General features: G+C 44.1%; 1 protein-coding gene across 5 annotated transcripts in view; it reads left to right on the top strand.

Moving 5' to 3' along the window:
* Positions 1-16175, top strand: part of LOC141257787 (uncharacterized) — a 1010546-nt gene that overhangs the window by 836423 nt on the left and 157948 nt on the right. The gene's annotated exons all lie outside the window — the stretch shown is intronic.

The raw sequence follows: 16175 nt of genomic DNA, 5'->3' as shown, positions 1-16175 counted from the left end.
TGATATTGTTACCTTGCTGAAGGCTGTATCTGGAGCCAAGTGGGCATATCTGTCACTGGAAAGGCTCTGGGATATTATATGTGTAACCTGTCGGCGAGCCACTGAGATGGACTATGTTATGAGAGGTTTATGAGATGTAATAAACTGCTGTACTGTGAATTACCGGAAAAACGTTGCATGTGTGCTTTGATTGACCCAGTGAAGCGAGTGCCCCAGCGTGATGAATAGCGCTACCTTAAATAGGTACTGTTATGATAGGCTACAAGCACTAAGGAAAGACAGGAGATCTGTCCCTACAATAGAACTAAGCTAGATCCCTACGATGTAATGGGGAACCTGATCCTGCGATCAGACCTGCTAAAGTCCTCAGCTAGTCTGAATGAAGACCTATAGATGTGAGGGAGGGATCCCTACAAGAACTAGGGACTGGGAGAAAGATGGACACCTCCTAGCAGAAATTGTAGCAGTAAAAAGACAAACACACAACATAGAACATAAAGGTCAAAAGACCTAGCTAAACTGACTGAGAAAGGTTACAAAGCACCTGGCTAGCTTAAGAGTAGAAATTACAATGGAGTCCAGCATGGCCAGAAGGGCGGAGCAGGATTAAATAGGCAAAAAGGTCATGTGACCAGCAAAATAGAAAAACCTAACAGGAGAGTTCTAACAGTACCCCCTCTTCTATGAGGATCCTCCGGATCCCCTAGGCCCAGGCTTATCAGGAAACCTCTTGTGAAACGCTCTGACAAGTTTAGAAGCAGAAACATCATCCGCCCTCACCCATGAGTTATCCTCGGGACCGAAACCCTTCCAAGCGACGAGATACTGCAAACTCCCCCTATACCATCTAGAATTAAGGATGCGGGAAATTTCATATTCCCCGTCCTCCACCACCGGAGCAACAGTGGCAGTGGCGTCTCTATCTGATACATCAGCTTTTTTCAATAGAGAAACATGAAACACCCGATTAATCTTCCAGGAGGTAGGAACCTCCAACCTAACAGCAGATTGGTTAACTACCTGAAGCACCTTAAAGGGCCCTATAAACTTGGGACCCAATTTTTTAGAAGGAATCCTCAACCCCAGATTCTTAGAGGACAACCAAACCATGTCACCAACCGTAAACAAAACCTCTTGACGTTTCCTGTCAAAGTACCTCTTAGATCTTTTGTTAGCCTCCTGAAGATTACCACACATATCCGTCCAAACTCTCTCCAAATCACCGGAAAAACTCTCCTCCTCAGGCACAGCCGATACCAATTTGGAGAATGACCCAAAAGACGGATGTCTCCCAGAACAACAAAAAAAAAGGCGAACACCCAGCAGAAGAGGATGTATGGTTGTTAAGAGCAAATTCAGCAAGCGGCAGAAACTCAGACCACCCCTCTTGATTGTCTGCCACAAAACAACGCAAGAACTGCTCAACATCCTGATTCTTCCTTTCTGTCTGGCCATTAGACTCAGGATGATATCCAGATGAAAACGACAAATGAACTCCCAACCTGTCACAAAAGGCACGCCAAAAACGAGCCACAAACTGAGGTCCCCTATCAGAAACAATGTCAGTAAGAACACCATGGAGTCTGACAATTTCCTTGACAAAGGCCTTAGCGAGTGTCTTAGCGCAGGGCAGTTTGATGAAGGGAACCAAGTGACACATCTTGCTAAAACGGTCCACGACCACCCAGATGACCGTGAAACCCTCAGAGGAGGGAAGGTCAGTAATAAAGTCCATAGCCAGATGTGTCCAAGGTGCACTAGGAACCTCCAGAGGGCAAGGCAACCCCGCAGCAGGAGTATGAGAAGACTTAGATCTAGCACCCACAGTACATTGACGCACCCACTTAATGACTTCCTTCTGCCATCCAGGCCACCAAAAACTGCGACCCACAAGTCTCTTGGTCTCAGAAATTCCTGGATGACCTGCCAATCGAGACTCATGACACTCAACAAACAAATCTCTCCTAAAGGTCCTAGGCACAAACAACCTCCCATGGGGAGTGTTAGATGGGGCATTCTCCTGTGCTTTAAGAATCTCATCTTCCAAAACGGAGTCCAATGCAGCAATCACCACACCTTCTTGTAAAATGCTCTCCTCCTCCTCAGCACCGACCATGGGAGAAAAGCTGCGAGACAACGCATCAGCTTTAACATTCTTGGTACCCGGGATGTAAGTAACGGAAAAATTAAACCGCAAAAAAAAAGTGCCCACCTAGCCTGACGGGCATTCAAGCGCTTGGCAGCATCAAGATAGATCAGATTTTTATGATCAGTGAAAACCTGAATGGGAAATTCAGCACTTTCCAAGAGATGACGCCAGTGTTCAAATGCGAGTTTAATAGCCAGCAATTCCCGATTACCAATATCGTAATTAAGTTCAGTCTCAGAAAATTTTTTTGAAAAAAAGGCACAGGGATGTACTCCATCCTCGTTTTCCTGAGACAACACCGCACCGACCCCCACAGAAGAAGCATCAACCTCAACCAAAAACGGCTTAGTCACATCAGGCTGCATAAGGATGGGGGCAGAGCTGAACCTCTCCTTTAGAAACACAAACCCTCCAATGGCCTCAGTAGTCCACTGAACCGTATTAGCACCTTTCCTGGTGAGATCGGTCAGTGGTTTAACAATAATAGAAATTTTTTTATGAATTTTCTGTAATAATTGGCGAAACCCAAAAACCTCTGTATCGATTTCAAACCAATAGGCCTAGGCCATTCCTGCACAGCTTGAACTTTCACCGGGTCCATCTCAAAGCCCTCGCTGGAGATAATGTAGCCCAAAAAACTAATTCTCTGTACAGCGAACTCACATTTCTCCAGCTTAGCAAAAAGCGAATTGTCAATTAATAACTGTAATACCTCACGTACGCTCCGCCAATGAGACTCCAGATCAGGCGAATAAATCAAAATGTCATCCAAATACACAACCACATTTTTGCCGATCAAAGGTCTAAGGATGTCAATAATAAGATTCTGAAAAAATGCAGGTGCATTGGTAAGACCAAAAGGCATAACCAGATTCTCAAAATGACCCACAGGAGTGTTAAAAGCAGTCTTCCATTCATCACCCTCCTTCATGCGCAAAAAATTGTATGCCCCCCGGAGATCAATTTTAGAGAACCACTTGGCCCCCACTAACTGGTTAAACAAATCAGGAATTAATGGCAGTGGGTAGGGATTACATACAGTAATTTTATTAATCTCGCGAAAGTCCAGACAAGGACGTAAACCGCTGTCCTTTTTTTTAACAAAAAAAAATCCAACAGCCACAGGTGACTTAGAGGGTCTGATATGACCGGCGGCCAAGCTCGTCTGTATGTATTCCTCCAAAGCCTTTCTCTCAGGAATAGTAAGATTAAATAAACGACTTTTAGGAAGAGTCGCTCCAGGGACAAATTCAATGGTACAATCATAGTCTCTATGGGGAGGCAAAATTTGCGACTCCTCCTCAGAAAAAACTTTCCAAAAATCCTGAATAGGTACAGGTAATTCCCCTTTATCCACAGCAGCAATGCGCCCGTTACAACACTTGTCATAACACTTAGGGCTCCAGGACTTAATTTCATTAGTAGACCAATCCAGTACAGGATTGTGCAATTTTAACCAGGGTAACCCCAAAATTACTGGAGAAGGCAAATTATTTAATACTACCAAATCCAAATTTTCTTGGTGAATACCATTAATAGTGAGGGGAAATTCATAAACCTTGTGAGCAACACATTTCAAGGGAGAGCCATCGACAGAAACCACGGCAATAGGGGATGACAAAGGTTTGGGTTTTAATTTAAGTTTTTCCAAGAATCTCCCATCAATCACATTCAGAGTAGAACCACAATCCACAAATACCCGAAATTCAATTAATTCTTCCTGAGCTGCAGTAGTAGCCGAAAGAAATACCCCCTTAGTGTTTAAACAGGCTATACGGGCGTAACTGACCTTTTTTTTTTTTCATACGAAGCACACAGTTCTTAATGAAATGGTCAGATTTTCCGCAATAAAAGCACAAACCTTCAGAAAACCTGCGGTCTTTTTCCTGAGAGCGGGGTGACATCGCCCCAATCTCCATCGGCTCTCCAATGTCAGTACAGACCCTCTCAAGACTAGGAGCTGACATGGCAAAGGATTTACTCTCATTAACCCTTGCACGCAGTCTCCTGTCCACCCGTATAGCTAATTGCATTGCCTCCTGCAAGTTTCCAGGTGTAGGATAAGCAATAAGCAGATCCTTAACCCTTTCACCTAGCCCAGCAAGAAACAAACTTTTCAGAGCTGAATCGTTCCACCCCACCTGAGCAGACCACCGACGGAAGTGAGTACAATAATTTTCCACATAACCTGATCCCTGCCTCAAAAGTCTCAATTCCGTCTCAGCTGATGAGACACGATCAGGATCATCATACAACAACCCCAAAGCATAATAAAAACTATCCACTGATCTAAAGCACGGATCACTAGGTTGGAGAGAAAAGGCCCATCCCTGAGGTTCTTTGCGCAAAAGTGACATTATGAACCCTATGCGCTGTGATTCATCACCAGAGGATCTGGGTCTCAAACGAAAATACAATAAACAAGCATTTTTAAAGGAAAATAAATCTTGTTGTTCACCAAAAAATAAATCAGGCAATCGTACCTTTGGCTCCACAAAATGCGCTCCAGAACAGCTACTCACGTGTTGTTGGAGCTCGGCCACCTCCAGAGAGAGTCCCTGCAGGCGTTGAGCCAAATCCTGAACCGACACCATGATGGAAACTGGAGGTCTTTCCTTAGAGATATTTTTGGGCTTGACTTACTGTTATGATAGGCTACAAGCACTAAGGAAAGACAGGAGATCTGTCCCTACAATAGAACTAAGCTAGATCCCTACGATGTAACGGGGAACCTGATCCTGCGATCAGACCCGCTAAAGTCCTCAGCTAGTCTGAACGAAGACCTATAGATGTGAGGCAGGGATCCCTACAAGAACTAGGGACTGGGAGAAAGACGGACACCTCCTAGCAGAAATTGTAGCAGTAAAAAGACAAACACACAACATAGAACATAAAGGTCAAAAGACCTAGCTAAACTGACTGAGAAAGGTTACAAAGCACCTGGCTAGCTTAAGAGTAGAAATTACAATGGAGTCCAGCATGGCCAGAAGGGCGGAGCAGGATTAAATAGGCAAAAAGGTCATGTTACCAGCAAAATAGAAAAAACCTAACAGGAGAGTTCTAACAGGTACAAACATGTGGTATATATAGATAGATAGATTACATGATTATAAATTACAATTTCATAAATACACTACAATCAGAAAAATACAATCAAGTGTCCATCATTAGTGAAACAGTACATAGTGCAAACATGATGTGATATAATATTGACACTCATATTTCATTTCATATAGATCTATGTACATGTAAAGTGCTTTGTGCTTAAATATCAATAATTCATTAGTGGCATCAGTTTGGAGATAATGATATGCTTGTGCATCGGAGCAAGACTGTGGGGTGAGCTATATCTGGTGCTCTGCTTACATATTCATCTGTATGCTCTTATAACAGCTCACTGGTTGTTCACTGACTTGCCTCCTATTTTACCTAGCCCCACGATACTAGATGCATTATGACAAATAGGAGGCAGGTCAGTGAACGATCTGTCATAACGACCTGTCATAAGAGCATGCATATGAATATGTATGAATATGTAAGCAGAACACCAGATAGAGCACCCCCCACAGGCTGCCCCGAAGTACGAGTATATCATTATCTCCAAACTGAAAGTAAAGGTTACACATGAACCACAGATTGGATTTCATAAACCAAGGTATCATTTTAATCAGTGTAATGTCACCCACCTGACAGTGTATGTAGCTTACTGAGCACAATCCTGCTGACAGGTGAGCTTTAAGCAGAAAGCACTTTATATGTGTATATTTTATATCTATATGAAATGAAATATGAATGTCAATATTATATCACATCATGTTTACACTATGTATTGTTTCACTAATGATGGACACTTGATTGTGTTTTTCTGATTGTAATGTATTTTTCACTAATGAAATTGTAATTTATAATCATGGAATCTATCTATATATACCACATGCTTGTACCTATGCATTGCTTGACAAAGGTTGGTCACAACCAAAACGTTGCCACACATTATGGGCTAATAAAGTTTGTTTTTTTTACTAAAGAACCATTTTGGAGCGCTGCCTGCATTTTTTGCTACTATTTCTACTGAAAACGGATATTTGTTGGGGGGGGCTTGCACCCGGACTTGGAATTTATTGTGCTGTTCCAAATTTTTCTACTATTTATCTATCTGTATATCTATCTATTCATATCTATCTATATATCTATCTATCCATCTATCCATATCTATCTATCTCAGGTCATAAACACTTAGTTGTTAAAAACATTTTTTACTCTCCATTGAATTTATGAAGTAAATCTTTGATGAGCCCATTGACCAATTATTACTTGTGCATTCAATTCCAATCACTAAATCCACAAATCACAACCTATCTTGTTAATATGAGGTGGTAATTTAAAAAAAGATAGCCCATCACATATAGAGTAATCCACAAAACGCAGGTAGTACCTAACTATGTTTGGTGCAAAAAGAGTACTGATTTATTGGCTGATGTGAGCAATGGCTTTACAAAGGTTTAGCAACTTCTGAGCCAAAAGGTTGCCACTGCTCACATGGGTTAATAAATCAGTATTTTTTTGTTTGGAGTGTTACTTACATTTTGTGGATTACTTATTTAAGAAATTGATGGGCTACAACCAGTGGTTTGTACACAATGTCATATTGGGCTTTTGCTGCTTAATCTTCTGCTTTTATAGGTAGACAGATTTATGGCCTAGCATGCATGCTGTGAGGACGTGTGTCCGGAGAGCTCCCACTGCACTCATCCTGTAAGACACATCCTGAGGTGCAATTTTGGGGGGAAAACACTCCTACCCGGTGGCTGATGGTTCCTGGAGGCTAGAAGTTCTTTTTTCAGGTTGCGTTGGTGAAGATGACCCAAAGCAGAAAGATCAGCAGGGAGGACGGAGCAGCACCATCAGACATCCAAGATGGCGCCCACACGTCCTGTGTTGTGAGGCAGAGAGATGAGGGAGTAAAGGAAGTGACCAGACTGGAGCAATACGCTCATGGAGCATTCACCCACAGCCCACAGAAATTGAGGTCAGTGACTGGCACACAGGGGAACAACATAATGTCCCCAGAAGGATCTAGATTTGTTTCATTAGTTCATGAGGAGGATGAGGGGGAAGATGTCCCTCATGGCACAGCATCAAATTCCCAGGTGCACAATAATGTAGAGCTGATTTCCAAGAACACAGAGAGCCCCTTTGTTGTAAAATCCTTAGTGGAACCCCCATCTTTAATGGATGTTTTGAACTCTGTTAACAAATGTAATTACACACTGGCCACGCTAACAGGCCAGGTAGGCTATATTCTGACAATCCAGTACACTACACAAAAAATGGCGGAGCGCACAACTGTGGTGGAGGGGAAAGTAAGTGAGTTGGAGATCGCCCTCCTTCCTGTCCTCAGAGACATTCAAAGTCACAAGCAAGCAATTGCCACTTTAATGGCCAAGACTCATGATCTGGAAAATCGCCTGTGGCGTAATAATATCAGGCTGGTGGGTGTCCCTGAAAAGATGGACTGGAGAAACCCAGATGGCTTTTTTGAAAGTGGCTGATAGATACCTTCAGCAAAGAAGTCCTCATTCCTCTGGTTGCTGTGGACAGAGTACACAAGGTTACCACGAGACCTGGCCCAGTGGGCAGACCTCCTAGCCTGGGATATCATACTAAGGAAGGCACAGGAGAAACAGGAAATATCACTTGGAGGGCAGAGAGTGTCCTTTTTTCCAGACTTCTCTGTGGAAGTCCAGCGTAAAAGAATCCTATACATAGACATTAAAAAAAAATGAGGTCACTTGGGTTGCAATATGCCATGATTTACCAAGTGAAACTGAGAGTGATTGCGTTGGGTTCCACCTTTTTCTTTAAATCTCCTAAAGACGCTCTGAGATTGCTGGAGTATAACGAACGGCAGATCCAACAGGAGGCTCCGCAAGCTAAAAAGGGGCTGAAATTATTCAAATTCTTGTGAGCACTGATGCTTTGGTGACTAAAATTTGGGGTAATTAAAGTTTATGTCGCATATCCTTTCTCCCCGACAGGTTCAATGTGGAAGTTGCGAGTAATAATGTGTTATGGTTAATGACACATACAAGGACTTAATGGGTGACAAACAGTACTCTTCATCAATCTGGCTCCAACTTTCTCTGATTGCTGTTGCCAGATCAGCTTTGCAGGTTGGAGCCTTGTCATGGACCATTTTCTTCAACTTCCACCAAAGATTTTCAATTGGATTGAGATCCGGACTATTTGCAGGCCATGACATTGACCTTATGTGTCTTCTTTCAAGGAATGTTTTCACAGTTTTTGCTCTATGGCAGGATGCATTATCATATTAAAAAATGATGTCATCATCCCCAAACATCCTTTCAATTGATGGGATAAGAAAACTGTCCAAAATATCAATGTAAACTTGCGCATTTATTGAAGATGTAATGACAGCCATCTCCCCAGTGCCTTTACCTGACATGCAGCCCCATATCATCAATGACTGTGGAAATTTGCATGTTCTCTTCATGCAATCATCTTTATAAATCTCATTGGAACGGCACCAAACAAAAGTTCCAGCATCATCACCTTGCCCAATGCAGATTTAAGATTCATCACTGAATATGACTTTCATCCAGTCATCCACAGTCCACGATTGCTTTTCCTTAGCCCATTGTAACCTTGTTTTTTCTGTTTAGGTGTTAATGATGACTTATGTTTAGCTTTTCTGTATGTATTTCCTTTAGACGGTTTCTTACAGTTTGGTCACAGACATTGACTCCAGTTTCTTCCCATTCGTTGCTCATTTGTTTTGTTGTGCATTTCCTGTTTTGGAGACATATTGCTTTAAGTTTCCGGTCTTGACGCTTTGATGTCTTCCTTGGTCTACCAGTATGTTTGCCTTAACAACCTTCCCATGTTGTTTGTATTTCATCCAGATTTTAGACACAGCGGACTGTGAACAACCAACATCTTTTGCAACATTGCGCGATGATTTACCTTCTTTTAAGAGTTTCATAATCCTCTCCTTTGTTTCAATTGACATCTCTCGTGTTGGAGCCATGATTCATGTCAGTCCACTTGGTGCAACAGCTCTCCAAGGTGTGATCACTCCTTTTTAAATGCAGACTAATGAGCAGATCTAATTTGATGCAGGTGTTAGTTTTGGAAATGAAAATTTACAGGGTGATTCCATAATTTTTTCCTCAGAATTGAGTGATTCCATAATTTTTTCCCTCTGCTTGGTCTGAAATAAATTACCCTTACTGAGTACCACATTTTTTATCTTGATTTCTTTTAGTGTTTCTTAAAGCCCTAAGTCATTTGAAATGACTTTAGTTTGTGCCATGTCTGTGATCTGCTTTTTTTCAACAACATTAAACAACTGAATGAACTTCCTCCGAGCCCGGTGATTCCATAATTTTTGCCAGGGGTTGTAGTAGCAAAAAAGGCAGGCAGCACTCCAAAATGGTTCTTTAGTGAAAAAAGCGGACTTTATTAGCCCATAATGTGTGGCAACGTTTCGGTTGTGACCAACCTTTGTCAAGCAATGCATAGGTACAAGCATGTGGTATATATAGATAGATTACATGATTATAAATTACAATTTCATAAATACACTACAATCAGAAAAATACAATCAAGTGTCCATCATTAGTGAAACAGTACATAGTGCAAACATGATGTGATATAATATTGACACTCATATTTTATTTCATATAGATCTATGTACATGTAAAGTGCTTTGTGCTTAAATATCAATTCATGGCATGTGTTGTATAATTAATTACTTGGGGGGGGGTTGACTTGCCCATCTCATATCATAGAGAGCATGATATGATTCCATAATTTTTGCAAGGGGTTGTATATGCAAGTTATATGGTTTACCTTTAGTGCGGCGCACTCTATGCAGGAGACAATTGATACAGAATATTTTATTCCTGGTATTTTTTATTGTAGTGCATGCACCAAATGGTTGTGATCTGCTTTTGGCCACATCCCTTACTGGTAAGGGTAGGTTTATATTGTTTGAGGGAGGGTAAGGGGGGTATTTGTTAGCTGGGTTGAGGTGAAAGCCTATTTGCTGCACAAACCTACTGAAGTCTGGATTATATGATGGGTGAAATATCTGGAATGGGTGACTGTCACGTACACACTTCTCAGCCCGTGACAGAGGGTGCACTTGCAAGGGTTAATTTATCTCCTCTCACTCAATCCAGCTCTCAAACTCTGTAGGCTACTAAGTGGGGTGGGCATAAATCATACCCCGACACAGTCCACACACCACAGTTACTTACGCTCATGCTGACACCACTCGTCTAACACACTCGGTGATGAGTCCCCAAAATATGTTACTGTCTGGCAATCAAAAGGTCACGTGCTCTCTTAAAGGCTATAGGTCCTTTACAGCAGTGGTGTACCGCCAATGGCAGTAGGCAGGGGTGGATTAAGAGTAGCAAGGGCCCTGGGCAGTTTAGAAGGCACGGGCCCCCCACACACACACACACCTGATGTATCACGTGACATGTCACATGATCCCCTGTGATAGATCATGTGATAGTTCACGTGAAATTAATTTGGCACAATATTAATTATAATAATTTTTTTTAGGCTGTGTGCCCACTATGCGTTTTTTAAGCGTTTCCGCAGCGGCAATTCCACTGCAGAAACGCTTAAAAACGCTTGGTAGAAGGTCTGCCATGTTCCCCAATGATAATCCACATGTGCTGTGCACATGCTGCGGAAATTTCCGCTGTGGATTATCATTGCGGAAAAATCCGCAGCACTACCAATTATTTTGCGGAAGCGCGGCGCTTACGCCGCCATTGACTTGCATTGGAACACATGGAATCCGCATCACTGCATCTGTACATGTAGAATCCATGCATTTCAATGTGCGGATGGTACCCGGGTTTGGAGAAGAGGAGACTCTCCTCCGGACCCGGGTACCATAGAACCTGTAAAAAAAGACTAAAATAAAAAATAAATATTATACTTACCTTCTGATGGCCCCCGGTGTCTTTATCCGATGCGTCCTGGCTTGCCGGCAGCTCGCGATGGTCTGAAAAGGACCTGCCGTGACGTCATTTAGTCATGTGACGGGTCACGCGACCGCTGACGTCGGCAGGCCATCAGAAGGTAATTATATATTTATTTTTTACCATTCTTTTACGGTCACACTATATAAATCCATGCCGGTTGCATGGATTATATAGTGTGACCAAGTTGTCAAGCACTTTGCAAGTGATGCTAAAATCGCTTGGAAAGCGTTTGTCAACCCGCATGCGGAAATTCATGTGAAGAACGCTTCACATCAGCATGTCCCTGTCAGGAAAAACGCATGTACAATCTGCATGCGTTTTTTCTGCCAGGGAGATGCAGAAACGCTCAAAAAAAATCCGGAGCATTTCTGCATCATGGGCACATAGCCTTACATTATTTGTATGACTCAATATTGAGCACACGTAGCCATCTATACACAGCAGGAGGCCGCACGTAGCCATCGATACACAGCAGGAGACCGCATGTAGCCATCTATACACAGCAGGAGGCCGCACGTAGCCATCTATACACAGCAGGAGGCCGCACGGCGCCATCTATACACAGCAGGAGGCCGCACGGCGCCATCTATACACAGCAGGAGGCCGCACGGTGCCACCTATACACAGCGGGAGGCCGCACGGCGCCATCTCTACACAGCAGGAGGCCACACGGTGCCATCTATACACAGCAGGAGGTCGCATGGCGCCACTTATACACAGCGGGAGGCCGCACGGCGCCATCTATACACAGCAGGAGGCCGCACGGCGCCATCTATACACAGCAGGAGGCCGCACTGCACCACCTATACACAGCGGGAGGCCGCACGGCGCCATCTATACACAGCAGGGGGCCGCACGATGCCATCTATACACAGCGGGAGGCCGCACGATGCCATCTATACACAGCAGGAGGAAGCACGATGCCATCTATACACAGCAGGAGGCCGCACAATGCCATCTATGCACAGCGGGAAGCCGCACGGCACCATCTATACACTGCAGGAGGCCGCACGGTGCCATCTATACACAGCAAGAGGCTGCACGGCGCCATCTATACACAGTGGGAGGCCGCACAGTGCCCCCCCCAAAGACAGCAGGAGGCCGCACTGCACCATCTATACTCAGCAGGAGGCCGCACGCAGTCACGGACGCACACAAACATATACAGACATATACATACACGCATAAACACATTTGAAACACAAAAATACATATAAACAGACATCACACAATGATATCTGCCTGCACACACACACACACACACTCACCATCCCCCGGCTCGGCTCCAATGGTCCTGCTCCCGACTCCAGTGGTCCTGCTCCTTTCCGGTGCAGCACTGCAGGCTGGGTGCGCAGTGAGTGATGTCACAGCTAGGAGACACGGCCGCGTAAAGGGCCGTGTCTCCTAGCAGTGACGCGGCCAGGCCAGCACAGTTAACTGTGCTGGCCCGGCCGAAGAAGAAGCAGCGGCCGTGCGCCGCTGCTGGGGTAGCGGTCCAGGGGCTCCCCCACCACTGTCTACCGGACAATAATGAGGACAATCTGGCCATAGACACCCCGGAGCCCCAGGCCCCCTGAAGGTTCGGGGCCCCAGGCGGTAGCCTAGATCGTCCTCATTATAATCCGCCTATGGCAGTAGGCCACGCCACTGCTATAGGGCCCGTGAGCTGGGGGGCCCGCACCGAGCCCTCACTGCATCGGGCCCTCACCGCATCGGGCCCTGCTTCCGCCCGTCAGCACCCGCACTGCCAAGACGCCCGCACAGAATGATGATGGTGGAAGCGTCTGCTAGAGGGGGGGCCAGTGCGAGCAATGATGATGGAGGAGGGAGCTTCAGCAGGCGCTTCCTCCCCCATCATTCTTCCTGGGTGTCTGACGTCTCAGAGCAGCGGGCGCGATGACTTCATTACAGGGTGCCCGCAACTCTGAGATGTCCAGCGCTTCACACCACACACTGAGGAGACTATAGCATCGGGTGGAACCAAGAGAGGTGAGTACTGTATTTTTTTTTTTTTTAAATCAGTGACTGGTGGTAATAATACAGTATGGGGGGTGCATTATACTGTGTGGAGAATGATGGGGGAGGTGCATTATACTGTATGAAGGAACATGGGGGTGCATTATACTGTATGGAGGATCATGGGGAGTGCAGTATATTGTGTGGAGGACCATTGGAGGGTACATTATGCTGTATGGAGGACCATTGGGGTGCATTATACAGTATGGAGGATCAATGGGGTGCCTTATATTGTGTGGAGGATCAAGGAGGGGTGCATTATACTGTATGGAGGACCATGGGGTGCATTATACTGTATGGAGGATCATGGGGGTGCATTATACTGTATGGAGGACCATGCGGTGCATTATTCTATATGGAGGACCATGGGGGTGCATTATACTATATGGAGGACCATGGGGGTGCATTATACTGTATGGAGGACCATGGCAGTGCATTATACTATATGGAGAATCATGGGGGGTGCAGTATACTGTATGGAGGACCATGGTGGTGAATTATTCTGTATGAAGGATCATAAGGGTGAATTATACTATATGGAGGACCTTGGAGGTACATTACACTATATAGAGGACCACGGGGTGGATTATACTATATGGAGGACCTTGGGGTGTGCTTTATACTGTATGGAGGACCATGGGGGTCCATTATACTGTATGGAGGACCATGGGTGTGCATTATTCTATATGGAGGACCATGGGGGTGCATTATACTGTATGGAGGATCATAAGGGTGAATTATACTATATGGAGGACCTTGGGAGTGCATTATACTGTATAGAGGACCATGAGGTGCATTATACTGTATGGAGGACCATGGGATGCGTTATACTGTATGGAGGACCATGGCCGCGAAAACGATTGTAAAACCATCTGCCATGCAAAGCAATGTGAATTCGGATGTGCTGTGCACATGATGCGCTAATTAGCGCACCGAATTCGCATTGCGTTGCAAAACGCAGCATGACCATTTCTACCGCGATTACGCTGCAAATTCGCGGCCATTGAGTAACATTGAAAGGCAGCAAACCCACAGTTATATGTGGATTTGCTGCGTTTCAATTAAATTCAATGACCGCGAATTTGCAGCGTAATCGCAGTGCATGTGGTACCCAGGATGAAGAGGTCGCGTGACCATCAGCTGACTAGATGACGCCACTACAGGTCCTGCAAGTACACCGCAGGACGCCGAAGAGAGAGGACGCCACCGGGAGCAGACCGGGGGCCGCCGGAGAAGTGAATATACAGGGTTTTTTTATTTTTAACTTTTTAATTATTTTTTTTTTACTATAGATGCAGCATTTAAAGCATCTAAGTTGATCACACAATATAAATCCAAGTGATGCTCAAAATCGCTTGGAAAAGTGCTTGAAAAAACGCATGTAAAAACGCTGAAAAAACGTTTCTGTCTGGCAGAAAAAACGCATGTAAATCTGCATGCGTTTGTTTCTGCGAGAGAGAGGCAAAAACGCTCTGCATCCAATCTGCTATGTGGGCACATAGCCTAATGGTCAGGTAAGCCTCACTAGCCAGCTGTTCTAACACCTCCTCTATCTGTCCCTTCATGTTTGCTTTCACCCCTGCTGATATCCAGTATGCTGATTGCCTTGCAGGTGAATGAGTATCAGTGTCTACATGGTGACTTGCTAAATGAGTCCTCCCAGGTTTCCCTGTGAAGACTTCTATGAATTCCCTGAGCACCCCAAGTAGTACTGACTTATGACTTGTGACTTTCCTTCACCTCCCATATACAATCTCTTGCCCACTCTTGTCACTTGCACCTGAAGAACATCTCTAGAATCTGCCCCTTTCTCACCATGGAAACAACAAAAACCCTCACTGTTGCCCTTATCCTCTCCGGTCTTGACTACTGGTAATTCTCTATTAATTGGCCTCCGCCTCACTCGACTTTCCCCTCCCCAATCCATCCTTAATACAGCAGCCAGGGTAATCTGTCTGGCTAATCGTTACTCGGACGCGTCCACTCTGTGCCAGTCATTATATTGGCTGCCCTTACATTGTATGATCCATATTAAGTTGCTTGTTCTCACCCACAAAGCTCTCCACAATGCGGCACCCCCCTACATCTCCTTTCTCATTTCTGTTTATCGGCCTATCCATACCCTACGCTCCGCAAGCGACTTTCGACTAACATCTGCACTAATCCTTACCTCCCACTCCCGCCTCCAAGACTTCTCCGGAGTTGCATCTATTCTTTGGAATGCTCTACCCCAAGAAATTAGGATGAACCACAACTTACACAGTTTAAGAAATTCCCCAGAAGGAAATTGTGAAACTTGGACTTCTTTATAAGACTTTTAAACAGACATATAGATGCAACTCCATGATTAAGACCTGTTTGGGTCGAAACATGTTGGTTTCTATGCCTTGTTTGCAACCATGAGTGTATCCAAACTGCCTGACCTTCTTGTTACCTGTTTTTAATATGAAGAAATAAACGGATGTTTTTAGAAACCTTGGATTTCCTGGGATCATTCATCCAAAAAGGTGCTGGATGCTTATTATTTTGTGTATAATTTATTTTAGGTGGTCAATTACTGTATGCTAACAATACTTCTGCACATCACCACTCTCCTCTCAGCCCACAAATTGCATGCAACATACGGTTGCAGTCAAAACTATTCAACCCCCATTGCAAATTGGTTTATTGAACATTGCAAAAAGTTTGTCAATTTCTCTAATAAACCTTATCGACTCTAGGTAGGATCTGACATTTTTTTGTACTAATTCAAAACTAAAAGTTAGGAAGAGTGCTGAAGGCAGACACCACCTCAAAACACACCACAAAATGCAAAATTACTCAGTGCCTCAGAGATCACACTTTTCAGTGTTTGTAATAAGACTAGTTGTTATCATTTTATTTATTCTATTAGTAATATAATATTCTTTATATAACTGTATTTTGCTATTTATTTATCCAGATTTTTTAAAACAGGCTAAATGGTATAAAATAGTAAAATAACT

The sequence above is a fragment of the Phyllobates terribilis genome, unplaced genomic scaffold (assembly GCF_046119375.1).
Source record: "Phyllobates terribilis strain yellow unplaced genomic scaffold, ASM4611937v1 Scaffold_3__8_contigs__length_932513732, whole genome shotgun sequence".
Taxonomy (NCBI): Eukaryota; Metazoa; Chordata; class Amphibia; order Anura; family Dendrobatidae; genus Phyllobates; species Phyllobates terribilis.
Note: the sequence above shows the minus strand (reverse complement) of the source record. Positions and strands in the feature narration are given on the sequence as shown.